Genomic DNA, 20,071 nt, shown 5'->3' with positions numbered 1-20,071 from the left:
AAATTTAGGCAAAAATCTTGAAAGGTACTTTTTTTTCTTTCAATAATACCTGTCTATTAATGCAGACGTCTCAATTCCCGAAAAAGGGGGTATATACGTATAGAGGTCACTGATCGTTTATACCGTTCACCTTGCTTTCGGCTTTCCGTTTTGAACGGGAGAGTCTTTTACCTAGTGGATAGCTGGCCGAAGTGGCCGTGCGGTTAAAGGCGCTGCAGTCTGGAACCGCAAGACCGCTACGCTCGCAGGTTCGAATCCTGCCTTGGGCATGGATGTTTGTGATGTCCTTAGGTTAGTTAGGTTTAACTAGTTCTAAGTTCTAGGGGACTAATAACCTCAGCAGTTGAGTCCCATAGTGCTCAGAGCCATTTGAACCATTTTTACCTAGTGGATAGTATACCTAGGAGCATATGATGTTTTTTTAGTCGCTGTGTCACTCTAGTTATTGACTTTAGAATCACATGAAGGAATGCGCTCTGGAGATCACTTCCTATATTTTTTTTTTGTTGTTCTTCGATGTTGAATTTTGTTTTCTGCTGCATTTGTAAATACTTCTAAATCTACACATTTCTGTCCTGTATAATATATTGGAACTATTTGAGATATGTTGTTAATTCTTCAGTTACGGATTGTTATGTCAAGTTATATATCCTTAACAAATCATTTAGCTTGTAACGGGAAACAAATCGTCATTATCCTTGGACACTAGCCGTCACGTGAATGACGAAACGAGCACTATTCGTAAGAGCTACCTCCAGCTACATAATGCAAAACTGAAATTGCAAATATCTGCTGAAACACCAGAGAAAAAGCACATAACGACTCTTACGAGAGACACTCTGAATAACGTATAGACTGTAAACATATGGCGTCGGTTGTGCGCCATCTTCTATGCTGAGACAGTAGAATGTCTTTTACCATGGAACATGTCATATTTGCAACTTAAATGGTTTTCCTAAATGTACACACAACTTTATCTATCTCTAAAATGGAAATTTCTGTTAGGTTCCAAGGTCTTCAGTTTCAAAATCTATTAAATTGGTAACTAGTTTTTAATAAAGTTTCTGCCTCATTTGATATCACTGACTGAAAAATGGTTCAAATGGCTCTGAGCACTATGCGACTTAACTTCTGAGATCATCAGTCGCCTAGAACTTAGAACTACTTAAACCTAACTAACCTAAGGACATCACACACATCCATGCCCGAGGCAGGATTCGAACCTGCGACCGTAGCAGTCGCTCGGTTCCAGACTGTAGCGCCTAGAACCGCACGGCCACGCCGGCCGGCTCACTGACTGATTTTTGGCATGTAGTAAAGCAATAATTTAACAGATAAACAATTAATTATGGTACTCATAAGATAGTCTCGATAGCAATGTCTTTTAATTTCATATAATATTTGTACCTATGTAGAAGACTACGTTGTAATGGGGAACAAGTTTTCACACTTGGAGAAAACTTCAATTTCCTGCAGTAAGTATCACAATTTCAGAAAAAACCTGCAACACGTTAAAAGTGAATGCCAACATTAAAAACTAGAACAAGAAAATATATTTACCTTCAATTACAGAACTGGCAACTAGCGAAAGTGTGTAAAGTGTTTCCAGTTAAAACATGATCCCCTACGCTTTAGATACCCTCAAAGTCACACAAAAACGGGTTATGTAGCAAGTGGCGATGCTGCTTCACATCTCACTAACATCCCACACAGGTACACATACGTACTTAAGATGACAATGTTAAGTTTCTTTGGCTTTCTTTGTAAATGGTGTTTTACCAGTTGCATATGTACTAAATCTTTTTACGGGGACTAGAAAAAGGAACTACAAGAATTTTTTTAAATGTTTTAAATCGTATACACAGAGATGTGGGCCATACGGAGCTAAGATCATGGCAAATTTCAGATGCTCTGCTCTTCCCCAAAGGCTTTTCAACAAGCCGATTATCTGCTCGTTCTTCCTATAAATGATGTGAAGCATTACGAACAATGCACACCACTTCATAGCGTCCAGCTTCTGTAAGCTGTAAATTCCGATACTACTGCATCTTATCGCGTATTCTCCCACAATTTGCCTTGCTACTGAATCTTACAAATGCTTATATAGTTCTCATTTTATTAGCAGTCTGAGAAGGATATCCACCCATATTTTTCAATTAGTAAGTTTATTTGTCTTCAGTGGCTTCACGAAAAGAGAAAATAAATAACATTAAAAATTCCGGAAACGAAACGATGTGATGAAATTTTGACTGTCGCCTAGAACTAACATGGCAGAAACGACATTCAGTTTCCTGGTACTGAACATACATCACCGTCATGAATGATACAGCCGTTTTCTGTTCTAGTGGGGAGATACCAAATCACATTCGGCTATTTTCCTTTAAGTTGTCCAAGGTTACCCGACGCTGCTTAAGGCGCGTGCCTGGCTGGCTTCTATAAATATAGACCCCGCAGATGGCCTTCACCATCATTATCTGAGGTTGTGCTCCGTTTCTGATGACATCGTCGTTTTTCCTCAAGAGGTTCTTCCTCCTGCACGACAAAACACTTCGATATGGATGTAGCAGCAGATATCCTAAAATTTTCTTCGTATTTGAGTAAATTTATTATACAAAGGAAGGAGATAAAAAAGACCGAAACAAAGTATGCAAGTGGTAATTATTTGAAAAATATGCTGTTTTGATTAATTGTGTTTAGTGGACAGATCCGAAAATTACAGAATAGTTGCTGAGCTTATTTCGACGGTTTTTGTGAGTACATGAGGTGAATTCTGCTGCTCTTGTGGTTTCCTGGTGCCTATGAACACAGACGTCACTCTCTTCTGCCTTAAAATGACTTCTTATCAGTAGGACAGCCACTTGGGCTTTACTGGCTCTCAGACGAGTCAGCCATTTCTTGCTCTTCCTCTAGCTGAAAACGCCGGTAAGACCTCGAGGATTGTGGACAGTGTGACTCGCTCCCCGACACACCTCATTTTAAACTGCCTCTTAATCTGTAAAAAATAAATCGACGGAGGAGTTAAGAAAGGTAGGAAATGTGGAAAATTACTGCGGATGTTTTGTTATTTACTGTTGATCAAACAAATTGTCTTCGCTAGTGGTTTGGCACTTTGTAGTCACAAAGAATTAGCAATCCTTCTGATAAAGAGCTTGTGTTGTCGAAAGAAGTGAACGTCAAGGGTTTAGAAATATGTTTCTGTTTTCGGTGGAAATATCTTCAGCATAACATTTTTGTTTGGAAAACTTGCATCTAGAATGGTACGATATGGATTACATGGCCAAGAAGGACACAATAATTAGGGTCCTTCCACTTGTTGCAAGTTCCCAGAGACTGAGGTCAGAAAATGCTTCATGTGTTCTTTAGTCCACTTTTACTTGCTTCCATGTGTTTACGTTTCGTGTGAAGGTTGTTTAAAATTTCTTCGAAATATTGGGCCAAAAATGCCTTTTCCTTCTTGAAAACAAATGTACAACTTGTTTACTAGACTGCTTGTCATTGATAAAGCCAAATCAGTTGGGTAGCTATGGGTAGACCTATGCACAGACTACATTAGCTGTAGTTTCCTCTCCTCTGTAAGACAGTGTTGCTGATGATGACATTTTATACTGGATTTGGCTTTGGTCAATGTTCCAAACATTTGTTTTTCTCCGCACGCTGTTCTGTTATAAACATATTCACATTTTCCACAAAGCGGTGTGCTTTCTGATCGATACATTTATAATCTTCTGTGTCCTTAAGTGTGACAAATGTAGTAAAATGCTTGGGTGAATTGGCATTGTCGATAAAAGAAGTCGAAGCTTAGAAATTGTCCAAGACAATCATTGAGAAGCTTCTAGTGGCCACATTTGCAGTTGTCAGTAGTGAACTGTAAACTCATACGAGTTTGCTCCATCGAACTACGATAGTACATGCTATTTTATACTTAGTAATTGTACAGATTTTTCTCTTTCGTAGTACAATGGGATTCGGCTGTTTTGTGAAGATAGTTCGTACTCGTTTTAACTGGACTGTACCTGGTGCTCTGGAGAGGAAAGATGTGTACTGGTTGAACAACCACCTTCGGTTCAGGTTCCTCCTGCACCTCAAAATCAGTGTATCTATCCATCGCAATATCATGTATTTCTGTGTTATCCCATTGTATTTCTTAATTCTTATACTATGCAAAACATCCGCAAACTGTCTTCCGCTCAGATTTCATTTCCATATTCAGAAAGTCGCAACCTTGTCCCTAACATTTGGACAGTATTCGTAGGATTAATTCTCTTAATGATATCACTGTACACAATTTACGCATTAATTCGCATAGGAACACTCCAACAGAACCATTCACACTGTAGCTATACCATTCACGCTACTCAAGCACTTGTTACTGCAGCTGTAACATGCCACCGACTGATCGCACTAGCAGACAAGTGGGGAGCGTTTCATGGAAATGACACAGACCACTGCTATTTTTAAGAGCGAGTGTTACCCTAAGCATGGTTTCATGCGGTTCCGAACCTTCAATGTCATAAGTGTTATTTTTAAGAGATTTGTTTGTGGCCTACGGATGTCGGTAAGTGTGCAGTTTTGTACGACATACTTTGACGGAAAAAAGTCGCAGCATCAAGAAAGTTGTGCGGCATAAACTAAAGTGGATAGGCGTGTTTCTGCATTTGAAACAAGATATCTGTTCACATTTGAAGCCATTCGCGTATGAGTGGTGCTAGTAGTACCACTATGAGAATGCACATCTGGTTTGCTTTAAATACACGTTGTAGTGGTCATGGGGCTTAGTTACCTTTAAGATTGGACGTGGTAAGCTATTATTTAAGGATGCGCTTAAGGCGACAAGGACACAACACCTCACTGAGTTTGAACGAGGTCGTGTAATAGGTCTACGAGAAGCTGGCTGTTCCTTCTGCGATAGTGCAAAAAGACTTGGCAGGAATGCAATTACTGTACAAGAGTGCTGGCAATGGTGGTCAAGGGAATGTACAGTCGCAAGAAGACACAGTTGCGACGACCGCGTGGCACTACCGAGGGGCATCGTGTTCGGCGTATGGCTCTGGTGGATCGCACTGCGCCTGCAGCAGCATTTAGAGCAGGAGTTGGCACCAATGTGGAACAGAGAACTTCATACATTACTTCAGCTCTGAGGCAGTCGTTCTGTCGCGCGCATTCCACTGACCCCAAAATACCGCCATTTGCAACTTCAATGACGTCAAGCGAGAGCTCACTGGAAGGCAGGAAGGAGGTCCTTCGTCTTCTGAAAGCTGGTTGTGCCTCTGCGCCAGTGATGGCCATATGTTGGCTAGAAGGCCATTTAAGGGACTGCAGCCGACCTGTGTGCATGCTAGAGGCATTGGACCTACACGTGGGGTTACGATCTGGGCTGCGGTTTCATTTGCCAACAGGAGCACTCTCGGGTTATCCCACGCACCCTGAATGCAAATCAGCATGTCAATATGTTGATTCGATCTGTTTCACTGCCATTGCTGAACATTATTCCCATGGCTTTTCTCCAACACCATAACGCTCGCCCGCATACAGGTGTTGTAACCTAACATACTCTGCAGAGCTTTGACATATGATCTTGCCCTTTTAGATCACCAGGTCTGTCTCCAATTGAGCACACATAGCCCAAAATCGGAAGATAATTCCAGCGTCATCCACGGCCACCATTAACAGTCACCGTACCGACCGACCAAATACAGCAAGCATTTAACTTCATACCACGAACTGACAGCCGGCACCCGCGCAACACAATGCGTGTATATTTGAATGCTTGCATTCAACATTCTGGTAGTTACACCAGCTTTTATCTTACCAGAATTTCAAATTGACAGTGGCTTATATCGCGCTTATATTAATGTGCGATTTTGCAGTGCTGATCACTTAAATATGGCACCTAAACGAATGTGTTTCCGGAATTTCATTATCGTGCATTAATTTCTTCTTTTTTTTGGCTGAGATTTCTTTTCGTCAGTGCATTTTGTAGGCTAGTGCAATAGTAGATCAGTACTTTGTATATAGGTCGGAAGAGCTCGGTTCTCTTTATATTTCTACGTACCGATCATTCCCATTCCATACTTGGAAGGATCAGAGGTGGCTGGTTACTCGTATGTATTCTTGCCAGCAACCAAGAGCTTAATTTCATCTTCAAAGTGTCTATGACGATACGTAAAGGGATGCAAGGTATTCATAAACTCTGTTGTGGCAGGTTGCAGGAATTACTAGGTTTCCGCCGCATATCTGGAAGCCTTGTTAGAACATTTGTCAGTGGACACTCTTTCATGAGCTTTACACCACCCTTCCGTTTATGTAGCCTACACAATACGTGTCATCTTGCAGGGCGACATGCGAGTGTTCGAGTTCCACAGGCTAGAGCATTATATCAGTATACGCCATGCGAGGTTTCATATGAGTGGTCAGTATAGTAGACAATATTGGAAAAATAATTCAAAGTCCAAAACTTTCTAGATCCTTACATCGGGCAATGTGATAGTCCCACTTCTGATTTACACACGTTCTGCTTTCGAGGAATTTGTGTTACGTAACTGAGTCCTATTGTAAACCATTAATTATTAAAATTACGTTTTGTGACTTGCATCCCCAGGAGGTTTCAAAATCCTTTTATGAATAAGGCATGTGTCAGCGCCTGCCGTTGTGCTCCACAGCGGAGTGTTGTATGACAGACACTAAGCGGACGACTGTTTCATCTCCATTAAAAGTCGACCTTAATAAGTGATACATGCCGATGAGGTGGGTGAATGTTGAAGTGAAACATTCGTCAGAGAGCAACAGCTGTGGAATCTTTCGCATTTCAGTTGCATAAGACCCACCCAAAATAAGCGGGAATCTGCATAGGTTTACTCTGTATTTTCCTACCAGTTAAGTGGGAACAACTTGGTCCTCGATTCGTTAATCAACAACACTCCCAGCAGAATACGTATACTATTAGGGAGTACAAAAACCCAAATAAACCGTGAAACTACAGTAGATAGTTCTCCTTATCGAGCTTCACTTAAAGATTGTAACAGAACACGTCTCACAATACGGACCATGTTTATAGCAACAAACGTGAAAAATGATCTTTAGTTTCGACGTTTTATACAACCAAAGCTTCTGAGATTTTTATAGTGTACTTAAATCCGCTAATGGATTGAGAACTGCTCATTACAGTCGAGACACCAGATCAGCATGTAACGAACTTCGAATGTACACTGTTAAGCTCCATTTAAATTAACATTTAAATGAAACAAAGGTTTTGTGACATGTTGACATGTAAAGAAGTAGACAGAGGACAACTTCGGAAATAATTGGAAGCAGTAGGAGGAGTTACGCCTTATAACAGAAAATGTTGATGGCATGCTAGAGAAAGCTGAAGCGTTTCTGTTATCTTTCAGAACAGCGAGTATCTTCATTCAAACTTCATTTCACAAAAAGAAAAAAATTTAATACCAAATCCTCTAGAATGCTTTAATTACCGTACTCCTCTACAACACAAAGCTGTATGACATATGGAAGATCTGGTCACTCTCTTCATGGACCAGAAGAGACATGCTTGTTCTCACCACTGTGCATTAGCTGCTCAGGAAAATATTTAATGTACAGCTGGAAATGCCTGAGAGAAGAAAATCGTAAACCGAGCTTTAGCACGCCATATACATCGACAACTAATAGACCAGCAGTGGAGACAAATGCTTTGAACCAAACAAATATGTGTTACCCTGCCACCTTCTGTACAAAGGTCAAGCTGCATCTATTAAAACTCCACGGAAAATTCTACACGGAGACAGGGAACTAGCAGGATTTATCAATCCTCGGCTATGGCACTACTCACCCCCTTTCTCCTCCAGAACACTCAACATCCCTCCACCCAACACTGCCACCACTATGGCAATAGACTACAGCCACATTTATATCAAGGTCTGAATAAAGTGAAAGTCACATGATCACAATCACCAATCATCTCTGAACTCTTGCTGCAGACTCGATACAATGACGAAGGGGAAGAAGGATTTCAACAGCATTTTACAGGAATTTTGATGATTACAGGGTGCAGACGGAAAAGTTAAAAATCCTGGTACATGTAAAAACTGTCTGTATATGCTACCAGATGAACAGTTCACGCCCTTTGGAATCTGGTGCTAAGCATGGCAAAGTGGTAGAACAGCAAAGTGTAGGCTGCGACTGGCTAGTATTAGCAAACATTAAACTACGAATTATAGCTATAAATGTCTATTTACTCCAAGCGGCAACATAATGAAACTGTGGTGTTTCTACTTTCCCCCTCGTAAACACTCTATAGTCAACTCCTCAAAAACCTTAATCAGAACTTTTGCGGTTATTTTCCTTCTTGGGGACATCAATTCACACACAAGGTCTTACATGGCTTTATCAGCACCTATCCCAATAGTCACCATAACACTGTTTACAAGGATGGAATTGGTTTGTCTCCTTAACAGTACACGGTCATAGGCAGCAAGGGTGCTGATAATCAGCAGTCAGTCTAGACGGCTCTTTTAGCTACATAATCACCATTGGCCTGGAGACAAAGGAGCAAAGCGAGGTGTGGACAGTGGGATAAAGTGAAACCCATCAACCATCTGGCAAGGTGATGCCAAGTGCTTTTTGCAACGGTCACAATTCAAACATACTCACAAAGGTATCACGAAACAGGTTAAATTTTAACATTGCATCAGGTTCCCTGGATGCTTCATCACCTGCGTACCTTTGGCAAGCTTGCAACAGTTACACTGTGATCAGGTGTACAGGGAACCGGATGGTAATTTAGAATTTAACCTATCTGATGATACCTTTTTTAGTATATCTGAAAAGAGTTTCCTTAAGAAATTAGTGAAATATAATTGTAAGAAACTATCTAAAAAGACATGGCTTACTAAAGGTATAAAACTGTCCTGTAAATAGAAAAGGTTAATGTATCTTAGGGCTAGGAGGAGTAATGATCCAGAAGTAGTGAAACATTATAATAACTACTGCACTATACTAAGAAAAGTTATTAAAAAGTCCAGAGCTACGTGAATTATGTCTGAGATTAGCAAATCTGATAATAAAATTAAAGAAATGTTGGTAAAAGGGAAACAGAGGAACTGAGAGCACAGAAAGACTGTATATCTATCAAACCGAATTAAAAGTTTGTTAACAGGAAGTCAAAGTAGAAAACGCTATTAATAATCATTTTTAAGCGTTGAGAGAAAATAGGATCCAGCTATTCATTAGAAAATGCAAGGCAGCCTATAGAAGAGGAAATACCTACGCAATTTGAAAAAATTTAAATCAGCCCATCTCTCCTAATGAAATTAGGAAAACAATAAATTCACTCAAAAGTAAAAGCTCACATGGAATTAAAAGCTTGTTCCCAACAGATAAGTATGATTCTCATCCACACAGGTAGTAGCTCACTGAAACAGGGCATTTTTCCAGACTACGCTGAAACATTCTATTGTTAAACCATTGCATAAAAAGGGGATTAGGTCTGTAGCTAACAACTGCTGCCCAATCTCACTTGTGACACCTTTATCCAAAATTCTTGTAAAAGTAGTGTATTCCAGAGTAGCAGTAAATATTTTTATAAACGAAGTACTAACAAAATAACAATTTGGTTTTTCCTTTAACTGATCATAAGTTAAGTGCATTGAATAACCAAACAACATCCACTGGGATATTTTGTGATCTCTCAAAGGCTTTTGATTTTGTGAATCATGAAATACTTCTAGATAAGCTTAAGTATGAGTGGGACAGTGAACAAATAGTTTAATTGACATCTAACTGGAAGAATACAGAAGGTTGAAATTAACAGTACAGAATGTCTGCAAAAATCAACACAGTCCTCTAACTGGGGAGGTATCAAGAATGGTGTCCCACAGGGTTTAGTATAGGGCATTTATTGTTCTCAATATATATATATATAAATGACTTACCACTCTATATTTATGGAGATACAATGCTAGTTCTTTTTGCTGATGAGACAAGTATCGTAATCACACTCAACAAACAAGAATCAGTTCAGGAAATTGTAAATAATGTCTTTCAGAAAATTATTAAATGGTTCTCTAGAAATTGACTCTAAGCAAATTTTGAGAAGACATAATATATACAATTCTGTACAGTAAATGGCATAACACCATTGATAAATATAGGCTATTAACAAAAGTCTGATGCTAAGGCAGAATATTCAGAATTTCTGGGTGTGTGCATTAATGAGAAAGTGAACTGGAAGAAACACTTCGATGATCTGCTGAGACAGTTAGGTTGAACTACTTATGCTATTAGGGTTATTGCAAATTTTGGTGATAAAAGTATCGGTAAATTAGCCTACTATGCATATTTTCATTCAATGCTTCCATTTTGCATCATTTTTTGTGGTAATGCATCGTTAAGTGAAAAAGTGTACATTGCACAAAAGCGTGTAGTCATAATTATAGATGGAGCCCAACCAAGATCACATTGCCGATATTTATTTAAAGAACTCGTGATATATACAGTACCTTCACAGTACATATATTCACTTACGAAATTTGTTACTAATAATCCTTCCAGGTGATAAGAAACAGCGACGTGCATGGCTACAACACAATAAGAAAGGATGACCTTCTCTATTCTTGGTTAAATCTTACTTTGGCACAAAAAAGAGTGAACTGTGACGCTACAAAAGTCTTTGGTCATTTGCCAAATGGCATTAAAAGTCTGATAGATAGCCAAACAACATTTAAAAAGAATTAAAAGATTTTCTGAATGACACCTCCTTCAACTTAGCAGATGAGTTTTTAGATATTAAATAGTAACTGTAAAAAAAAATTCCTTGTAAAGAAAGCTTATGTTAAAGTGACACGTTCCACATCATTACGAAATGTCGTATTCATGATCTATGGAAGAAGTATTAATGTATGTTAGTATCATCTTTCTTTCCCAGTATGGGTTTTGTTATTTTAGATTTGTCCATGCGACTGAAGCTTTATCGAAGAAAGGACACAACTCATTACTAACAAGAAAAGAAAATCCGTAATCATAAAAATTAGGATGGAGTTATTACCCACTCTTTTCTCACTGCCCAAGGTGCGGTTCTTACTGAGGCGATACGGGATGCGTGATATGATGCAGAAGCAACCCGCAGCGTCGGAGCTCATAGACACATAACGAAAGCGACTTACCCGGCTCACATTGGGACGACAGCAACACGACACCCATACGTATCTCTATCGTATCGCCCGGTGCTAGACGGAGTGCTGGTCTCTGCACGCAACTCTTATCGTACGATACCCAGGGAGTGAAAATTCAAGTCATCTGATTTGCCTAAAAACTGTTTAGTGTATAAGAAACGAAACTACATCGCCCTCTGTAGTTAATTTTATTGTGAGGATTTTATTCTTCACGTTAAAAAATGAAAATGGCTATTTTGGGAATCGCGCATATTCTGCGCTATGCAATCTTTCTCGTTGGCCTGGCTGGTTCAAATGGCTCTGAGCACTATGCGACTTAAATTCTGAGGTCATCAGTCGCCTAGAACTGAGAACTAATTAAACCTAACTAACCTAAGGACATCACACACATCCATGCCCCAGGCAGGATTCGAACCGGCGACCGTAGCGGTCGCTCGGTTCCAGACTGTAGCGCCTAGAACCGCAAGGCCACTCCGGCCGGCTCTCGTTGGATTCTGGAAAAAGTAGTCGGTAAAAAAAAAATCTGCATATTATAGCCACAGCTGTATAATGACCTGTTTTCGTTTCGTTACAACCCATAGTTACTGTGATACATCGGAATAACGTAAAACATTGCCCATATCTTGAGAAGTTTGCAGTGAAAAATGTAATTGCTGCCAAGTTTACGTTTGGTACGTTTTATTACATCCATTAAAGCGTACAAACTATAGCTAACATCTTGAAATTGTTTATAACGGTGGAATGAGTACCTCTTCCCATACTCGAGCAATACGTGAGACGTATTGGGGATTGTCCGCGACCATGTTCGTAGCTGCACGCCACCTGCAACGCTATTGCTGCTTGCTATGGCTTGCTGTGTGAACTCCGGAGCTGCGTCTTTTCTGTTTCGTACGGTGCCAGTACAAACCGAAACTCGAAATGAAAACCTTACCGAAGTGAAGAGAGACCGAGGATCATGAGCTGATAGTGGTGATTGGATTAGTTTCAGTCCATGGTCCTTCATTTCGTATGTAAAAGAGATGGGTTACTGAGCAGCTGGGCAAAGCCAAGAAGGAGAAGTCATTTTTCTAATGTTCAGAGATTGATTCCATTTCTTCAAACACGTTGTCTACCCTTACGCAGAGTTTACCACTCACTGCTACACTATCCATGTTGACTGATCTCATTTCAAATCCAGCAATGTTTCCTCCGAATATTTCCCAGGCGCATTGTATCCATTACTGATACGTATGGGGCACACTGACCGAAAAGTCACACTAGGTGGTCCTGCAAAACTTAAATTTTTCATGGTGGCGTCTCTAAGGCAGCCCACACAATCAATTTCCCTAATTGAAACGAGTGACTTGTCATCGGTGAAACAGGAAATTTAAAATTTGTGTCCTGCTTAGTCAGAGTGCCTGAAACCAATAGAAAAATTCGAAACTGTCTGGACTCCTTCTGTAGGATTCGTGAAATCTTTCGTATAGATAGACCTCACGAGAAACCATAGCGAAACTGTGTTTCACATTGAAAGCACTGTATCTGTGTACCCAGTAATACCTTTTTAAGTATTTTGAGCTGTAAATAGTACGTCACAATAACGACCACTTCAGAACAGATCAAAATCGCAACTGAGGCAGAAACGTGATTCGTGCTGTCTTGCCGCATGTAGTACGACGAGTCACAATCCGTATCACATTACATATCGAATCATCCCAGTGGGAACACGAGCGCCGCACCGGCAAGCGTCGTGTCGTATCGCATATCGTATCATCTCAGTGGGAACCGCGCCTAAGAGATTCTGTAACAGAAGGCTAGTTTGGTTTCATTTCCATTGAACAATTGGGTGGGCCCACTAGACGCCATTGGAATGCACCGAGCTTGTTCACTAGAGGCCACAATGTTATTAGGAGTCAATGCAAAGAAATAGCTTGAATAACAATAATCTGACTTCGTTTAAAAACATAAATTGCTGGTTTGATTTACGAATCTTAAAAGTTTACAACATGCAATCGTGGCGTCACCAAACTAACTACTATATTTCCAGCTAATTTCATTAGTACAAAAATGCTGGGTGTTGCTCTATGCTACAAAATGAAGACGAAATAATTCAAATAGCATTACCTGTTTCACAAAAAAACTCAAGTTACGGGAATAATGCAGCGTTCTAGCAGTGAGCTTCAGCAAGGAAGAAAAACGTTCAGAATGAAATTGTCACTCTGCAGTGGAGTGTGAGACGATATCAAACTTTCTGGCAGTTTGAATTTGTGTGCCGGAACGAGACTCGAAGTCGGGACCTTTGCAGTCGAAGGTAGGAGACTAGGTACTGGCGGAAGTAAAGCTGTGAGGAAGGATCGTCAGTCGTGCATTGGTAGCTCAGTTGGAAGAAAACATGCCCGCTTAAGGCAAAGGCCCTGAATTAGAGTCTCGGTCTGGAACACAGTTTTAATCGTCCACAAATTTTCAAGACAGAAATCACTATATTCTATTACCTTAACAAAAATCATTACAACGATTGGAATATTCTTTCATTGATAGCAACAGGAATTAATTGGAAACATTGAAAATTTTCCTCCACAATGGAATGTAACGAAAAGCCAGTTAATAACAAACAATCATCACAGAGCGCCAGAAGGGCTTAAAATGTGTCTTACAAAATTTACTACTAGGTCAGAATGAATAATCATCAAGCACCACAAAGCGTAGAAATGGCTTTGAATTACTAGGTCAAGATCAGTACAGGACCCCAGACGACTTAGAAATATTAAAAATTTCACTAGATACAAATACTGAATCTTACAATATAGGACATTCATCAACAGTCCACAGTGTCCGCTACATGACAGCCAACTCCCTATGCAGCATGGACTAATCGACTCTCCTCTGGATGTCCAATGTAATTATAAAAAATAATTAAAAAAAAGAGTTTAAAGGTTGGTTCACTATTTGCAATGCCTATCCCAGCAGCACTCCTATTAGTTGAACCTCTTCACCGATCCACCAAAAAACAACACTATAAGCAACTCAAAAACCTGTCACTGTGAAGCAAGAGCAACTGACTGCAAGTAATCAGCGGCTCACAGAAACCAGAAGCTGCCAAAAGATCCAATACTCGTAGTCCGCTGAGACGACCGACCGATCGACCAATCGAACCACCCAACGGTCGTTCCCTATGAAATCACAGGCAAAGGAAAAAGTTGGAAGTGAATCTCCAACTGACAGCATGTTGCCAAGCGGTCGCTTCGACGGACGGCAACACAATGGGCGGCGGCGGTAGCACACTTTCGAAGGAAAACCAATAGCCATCAGCCTCTTGCGGAACGGAACTCATGGTCACTTCCCGCATAATCGGCCAACCGTCATTCCAACCGCTCCAGCGCTTCTTATTCCCAGCGCTGTCCAAACGAGGCTCGCACGCCACGAAGATTAGGCCCACCGGCCGCAGCGCGTTGGCAGCGCCACCGGACGAACAGTGGAGAAGCCAAGAAGATGAAGTCACACCGAAGAGCAATCGATAAGAACGACACGGCTCAGTGACTTTCACAAACTAAATGTATAAAAAGATGACGATTATCACCAGCGATTTAGTCTTACTTTCTTTGTCAGATGAAATGATTTGCTACACAGCCCCCTTGAATGTAGGTAGGGACCGTTCGAGAATATTTTTCACTCAAGCGACTTATGATTTGGCGCCCCCATCCCTTCGACATTTCCCATCATACAAACTCTGTGAAGTATCCTGGAAACCTGCATAAAAAATTACACTAAACCTGCACCAGGCGTGTAAAGGTGAAATCTAAAAGAGGTACAAAGCTGAACATATTTCTGTTGGAAAAAAACCGTAGCTAATTCGACAGCTCGTCAATATGATTTTTTTTAAATATTAAAGAAATGTGCATTTTAGTATCAAAGAGTAAATATACAATGTAAAGACATTCTTTGTAACCATAGACATCTTATCTCATAAAGGCTTAGGTATGCTTCACGAATTAACTATAGTGACATATAACCAATGCCTAATTCTGAACCAGTGTTCCAACCAATTTTATCTCTCCATGAACTTAAGGAAAAATATTACATCCGACCAACCCGAACCAGTTAAAAAACAGCCTAATGATGAAGTAGTAACGATTAAAAATTGGGTCTTGACAGCTGTATGGGTAGAGAATTGTCAGTTTTGAACTATATGCCAGGCTGACTGGCCTGGTGTTACATAATTTTAAATCTTCAACTCCTCTGTAAGCCGGAATATCGTACATATCACAAATTTTATGACCGTTTTCATATAGCTTCATTTATAAAATTACTACTTACTGACTGGTTTGTATGTTCACAGCCATGGAACAACTGACAGTTCTCCTTGCCGTTGCTCATGCTTTTCTCACTATAATAGCCGCCATACAGTTCCAGATAATAATCATTTGAAACAATATGTACTAATAGGACTGGCTATTTTCCTTCTTTATTATCTGTATCTTGCGAGGTTATGGTATGTTGTTCATATTTTTAGCTCTACACTGTAATTCGATGATTTTTTTGTCATTTGACGGTTAACTAGGATTCGTCTTTTATACTCGGGATTTTCCAGTTAACTACATAAGGCATCTTCCCTGCCTCGTAATTTTATCCTAATTCTATTGTTATTTTTACAATTGTAAAACTACTTAGATTCAGGTATAAGGTTTTGAGCTTGAATATTTTTTGGCAGGTTTACAACCTAGCTCCTTCTCGATGAAGATTTTAACGACATTCTGTCCTAGTGTGCTGTTTGGTCTTGTTGGCCCTTAATACGAATGCATGTCGGTGCTTGAGTGTAGCTAATGGTGATGTTTTTGGTGCGTGTTCAAATCGTTTTCACGATGTGAAAGGCATCTTGTCTTGAAAGCAGTAACATATTACTTATATAAAACTCTTTATTGGATTTGTTTCGTACTCACTTTTACTATTGCAACTGGCTCTCCTCATATATTTTGTACAGCAGTTATACATTGCTTTATATCCTATTTTATTCTACAATGATATTTTCTTCGGCTACTATTCATCTACTAGTTTAGAGGTCTGAAAAGCAACGGAAACTATTTATCATGATTTAACTATAAAACGAAAATTTCGGCCTAAAGATTTAAATTTTTTCATATTAATTTTTTTTTTAAATTTTCGTCAGTGTCTCGTTAGACCTCAGTTTTCCTTCCTTTCTTTTAGTCATAATGTTTTCTGGTGTGTTCCATTTACATTTACTGTTTACCTTATATATATTTAAAAACATTACAACTGAACTGTCAAAGACGACGTTTACTTCGATTTCGCCATGGAAGGTTTTGCATCACAGTCTTCATGTGTATTATCTTTTCCCATGGTGTTGCTTCGCAATGTATTCTCCTTCATTATGATGTTTAGTGATAATCTGATAATAATCTTGTTTGCCCAAAAACGTTTTCAAAACTAAATTGAAAGGATAAAGTATACACTATGTAATCTTCATTAGTAAGTAACAAAACGCTGTTCTGCCATGTAACAAGTGTCGAAATTATTGACGCAGTTGCGTACGTATCGCATTCTTGACCCCATATAGCAGCAGATAAGCAGTTGGAACTCTGACCTTAGATGTCGGCTGCTGAGTACCGATACTGACCAGCCACAGCGCGAATTCAGTGCTCCAACATTGTGATGCGCACTGTTAGACATAAACCCTAACTGCAGAGACAAAGACCGAGTCGTTCGCTTAAGATAGCTAACAATGGCGGCTACCCCTTAGAATTAGAATTCCAACCATATGACCGATCTGGCAACACTCTATAACGCGGAAGTATATGAAGGATGGTTTGTCAGTTTCCTCGAGTTGTTACGGAAACGTGACTGCAACTAGTCTAATGGTAATCTTTGTGCCTTGTAAAAGATGGAGTCACGCGTTCAAGCCCACTCCATTCCATACATTCTTTAAATCGAATTTCTACTAATGTTATGAGTCTGATGAAACCTGGCGGAGGTTCGAGTCCTCCCTCGGGCATGAGTGTGTGTGTTTGCCCTTAGGATAATTTAGGTTAAGTAGTATGTAATCTTAGGGACTGATGATGGTTCAAATGGCTCTAAGCACTATGGGACTTAACATCTGAGGTCATCAGTCCCGTAGAACTTAGAACTACTTAAACCTAACCAACCTATGGACATCACACACATCCATGCCCGAGGCAGGATTCGAACCTGCGACCATAGCGGTCACGCGGTTCCAGACTGAAGGGCCTAGAACCAATCGGCCACACCGGCCGGCCAGGGACTGATGACCTTAGCAGTTAAGTCTCATAAGATTTCACACAGATTTGAAGATTTTTTTTAATGAAACCTGAAACACAATTTTGTTCATTCTCTACAGAATAGTTTATGCTCCAGATTTTCCTTGCCTCAAAGCAGCTGCCAACTGCTGGCCGTACGTCGCCAGCCGCCAACGTCAGGTGTTTACGACCTGGTGAACGTGGAACTGCGCTATGTGTTTGTTTATCAACGGTCAGTTTCTGGTTTAAAGTTTTCGTTTTTATATCGCAGTTATGATTTGGATTTTTCATGCTTGAAATATATGGACGTCGTTCAAGTATGATAAAATACAATCGCAAACGGAGAAAGGTCTAACATTTGCGATATATCGTTCGCTTTGGCTTTAGTGGAGGGGTGAAGGCAGCAGAGGCAGCTCTGAACTTTTGTACTGTGTGTGGGATTAGTATTTTGGCGCAAAACACGTCAGAAAATGATTTTTGTTGCTTCAACAAAGATCGTTTTGTCGTGAAACATTTAAGCGTCACGCGAAGTTTCGATTGAATAGGTGACGTACAGGAGCCGGAAGGAGTAGTACAGCATGTTCTAATGTAACACAACAAGAACACATTTTACTTGACCGTCCTCAGTTGCCTCATTAACAATTTCAATGCAATATCCCTACTGCTGAATAGTTATGAGGTCTTGATATTAACTTCTTAAGAAGGTGGATGAGCCCTTTCAAAAGACATGTACTCGAAAACAGGCAGTGAGAAGACAATAATTTGTCTCTGGTAGCTCAAAAGCTTTGTTCTGCACTAAGAAAACATCCCCACTGGAGAGTATACCGCAGATACATTGTTTTGTCAACAACAAAGATATGTCTGTGGTGTAGTGTAAGGGAAACGCCCTACAAAACTTCACTACAATACTTTACGATAACGCAGTCCGCCGATTTCACTAACAAAACTGTCCAGAAGTTTAAAAAGTCACCCCCACGTACTTCTTCTCTGACCTTATGCCCACAGATGTTTACCTTTCTACCTCCTTATCGAAAAACAGCCAAGAAAATTCCCCTCTGGACGAAAATTCACTTCAAGTCTTGTTTGACGACACCTTTAAGTCAAATCCAATATGTTTCGGTAAATTACCTCAGCGTTGTCAGAGAATGGGAGAGAATACACTGATGAGCCTAAACATTATGACAACCCTCTTAACAGGTTGTTTGTCAGTTTTTGGAACGCAATGCTTCACTTGCTCCGTGTATCAGATACCCGACAGTTTGTTGGTAGGTTTTTCGAGGTATTTGTGAATAAATGTTATGCACATGTCACATAAATCGCGCAAATAACTGGCTGCTGATTTGCGTACGCGATGATGGTGGCCAATAGTGACCCAGATGGGTTCCATAGGATTTACATCAGGCGAGTTTTGTCGCCGAGACGTCAAAGTGAGTTCACTACAACGCTCCTCAAACCACTGTAGCGCGGTTTTGCCTCCGAGTCGCATACGGTTGTACTGCTCATAGATGACATCGCCTTCAGGGAAGACATGTAGCATGAAGGGATTCAGGTGGTTCGCATCGGTCAGCGTATCTTCGATTACTACCACCGGTCCCATGCAAGCGCAAGAAAATCTCTCTCATAGTGTAGCACTGCTTCGAACAACCTGCGTCCGTGGCGTGCTGCACCGCTTCGAGCCGCCGTTCACTTGGATGAAAGGATTTGTGGTGACAACCATCGACCTAGTGAAGCAAGAATGTGATTTACCCGAGGAGCCGACAATTTTCCATTGACTGACGGTCGAATCCCGATGGTTACGTACGACTGAAGTCGTAATTGACGATGTCGTCAGGTCAGCATATGGACACGCCAGGGTGGTCTGCTGTGGACCTCCATGTTCAACAATATACGATAAGCAGTGTGCTTCGAAACACTTCTGCGTGCTCCATCATTGTGCCCTTTTGGCAGAAATGCCAGAGATCACCATCTACCCTATTTTACAGAGTAGACAAGATTCATAACTCCACGTTCTGTGAAGAGTAGTGGAATTCCAACTATTTAGTGCCTAATGATAATTTCAATGTCCTTCTACCACTCCGTAGATGCTCAAGACACTAGCACGTCAACATTCGACCATCTTCGCCATTTTCGAGATACTTGTTCACAGGCTCTGCGTGATAATAAGCTGCCCTTTGTCTAAGTCGCTTGTATCAATGAATTTCCCCACTCGTAACCTATATCTTTCACAGAATGATTCCCCCTCCGTGTCTGCCCCGCTAACATACCGGGTGATCAAAAGGTCAATATAAATTTGAAAACTTAATAAACCATGGAATAATGTAGATAGAGAGATACAAATTGACACACATGCTGGGAATGACATGGGGTTTTATTAGAACCAAAAAAAAATTACAAAAGTTCAAAAAATGTCCGACAGATCTGATCTGATCAGAATAGCAATAATTAGCACAACAAAGTAAGACAAAGGAAAGATGATGTTCTTTACAGGAAATGCTCAATATGTCCACCATCATTCCTCAACAATAGCTGTAGTTGAGGAGTAATGTTGTGAACAGCACTGTAAAGCATGTCCGGAGTTATGGTGAGGCATTGGCTTCGGATGTTGTCTTTCAGCATCCCTAGAGATGTCGGTCGGCCACGATACACTTGCGACTTCAG

The 20,071-nt window shown here is 40.4% G+C and overlaps 1 long non-coding RNA gene across 1 annotated transcript in view; it reads right to left on the bottom strand.

The window, feature by feature from the left end:
* LOC126236563 (uncharacterized) overlaps positions 1 to 20,071 on the bottom strand; it is a 102,639-nt gene that overhangs the window by 40,644 nt on the left and 41,924 nt on the right. The window lies entirely within an intron of this gene.

Source organism: Schistocerca nitens, chromosome 2, assembly GCF_023898315.1.
Source record: "Schistocerca nitens isolate TAMUIC-IGC-003100 chromosome 2, iqSchNite1.1, whole genome shotgun sequence".
NCBI lineage: Eukaryota > Metazoa > Arthropoda > Insecta > Orthoptera > Acrididae > Schistocerca > Schistocerca nitens.
This window is presented reverse-complemented; position numbering and strand designations above follow the sequence as displayed.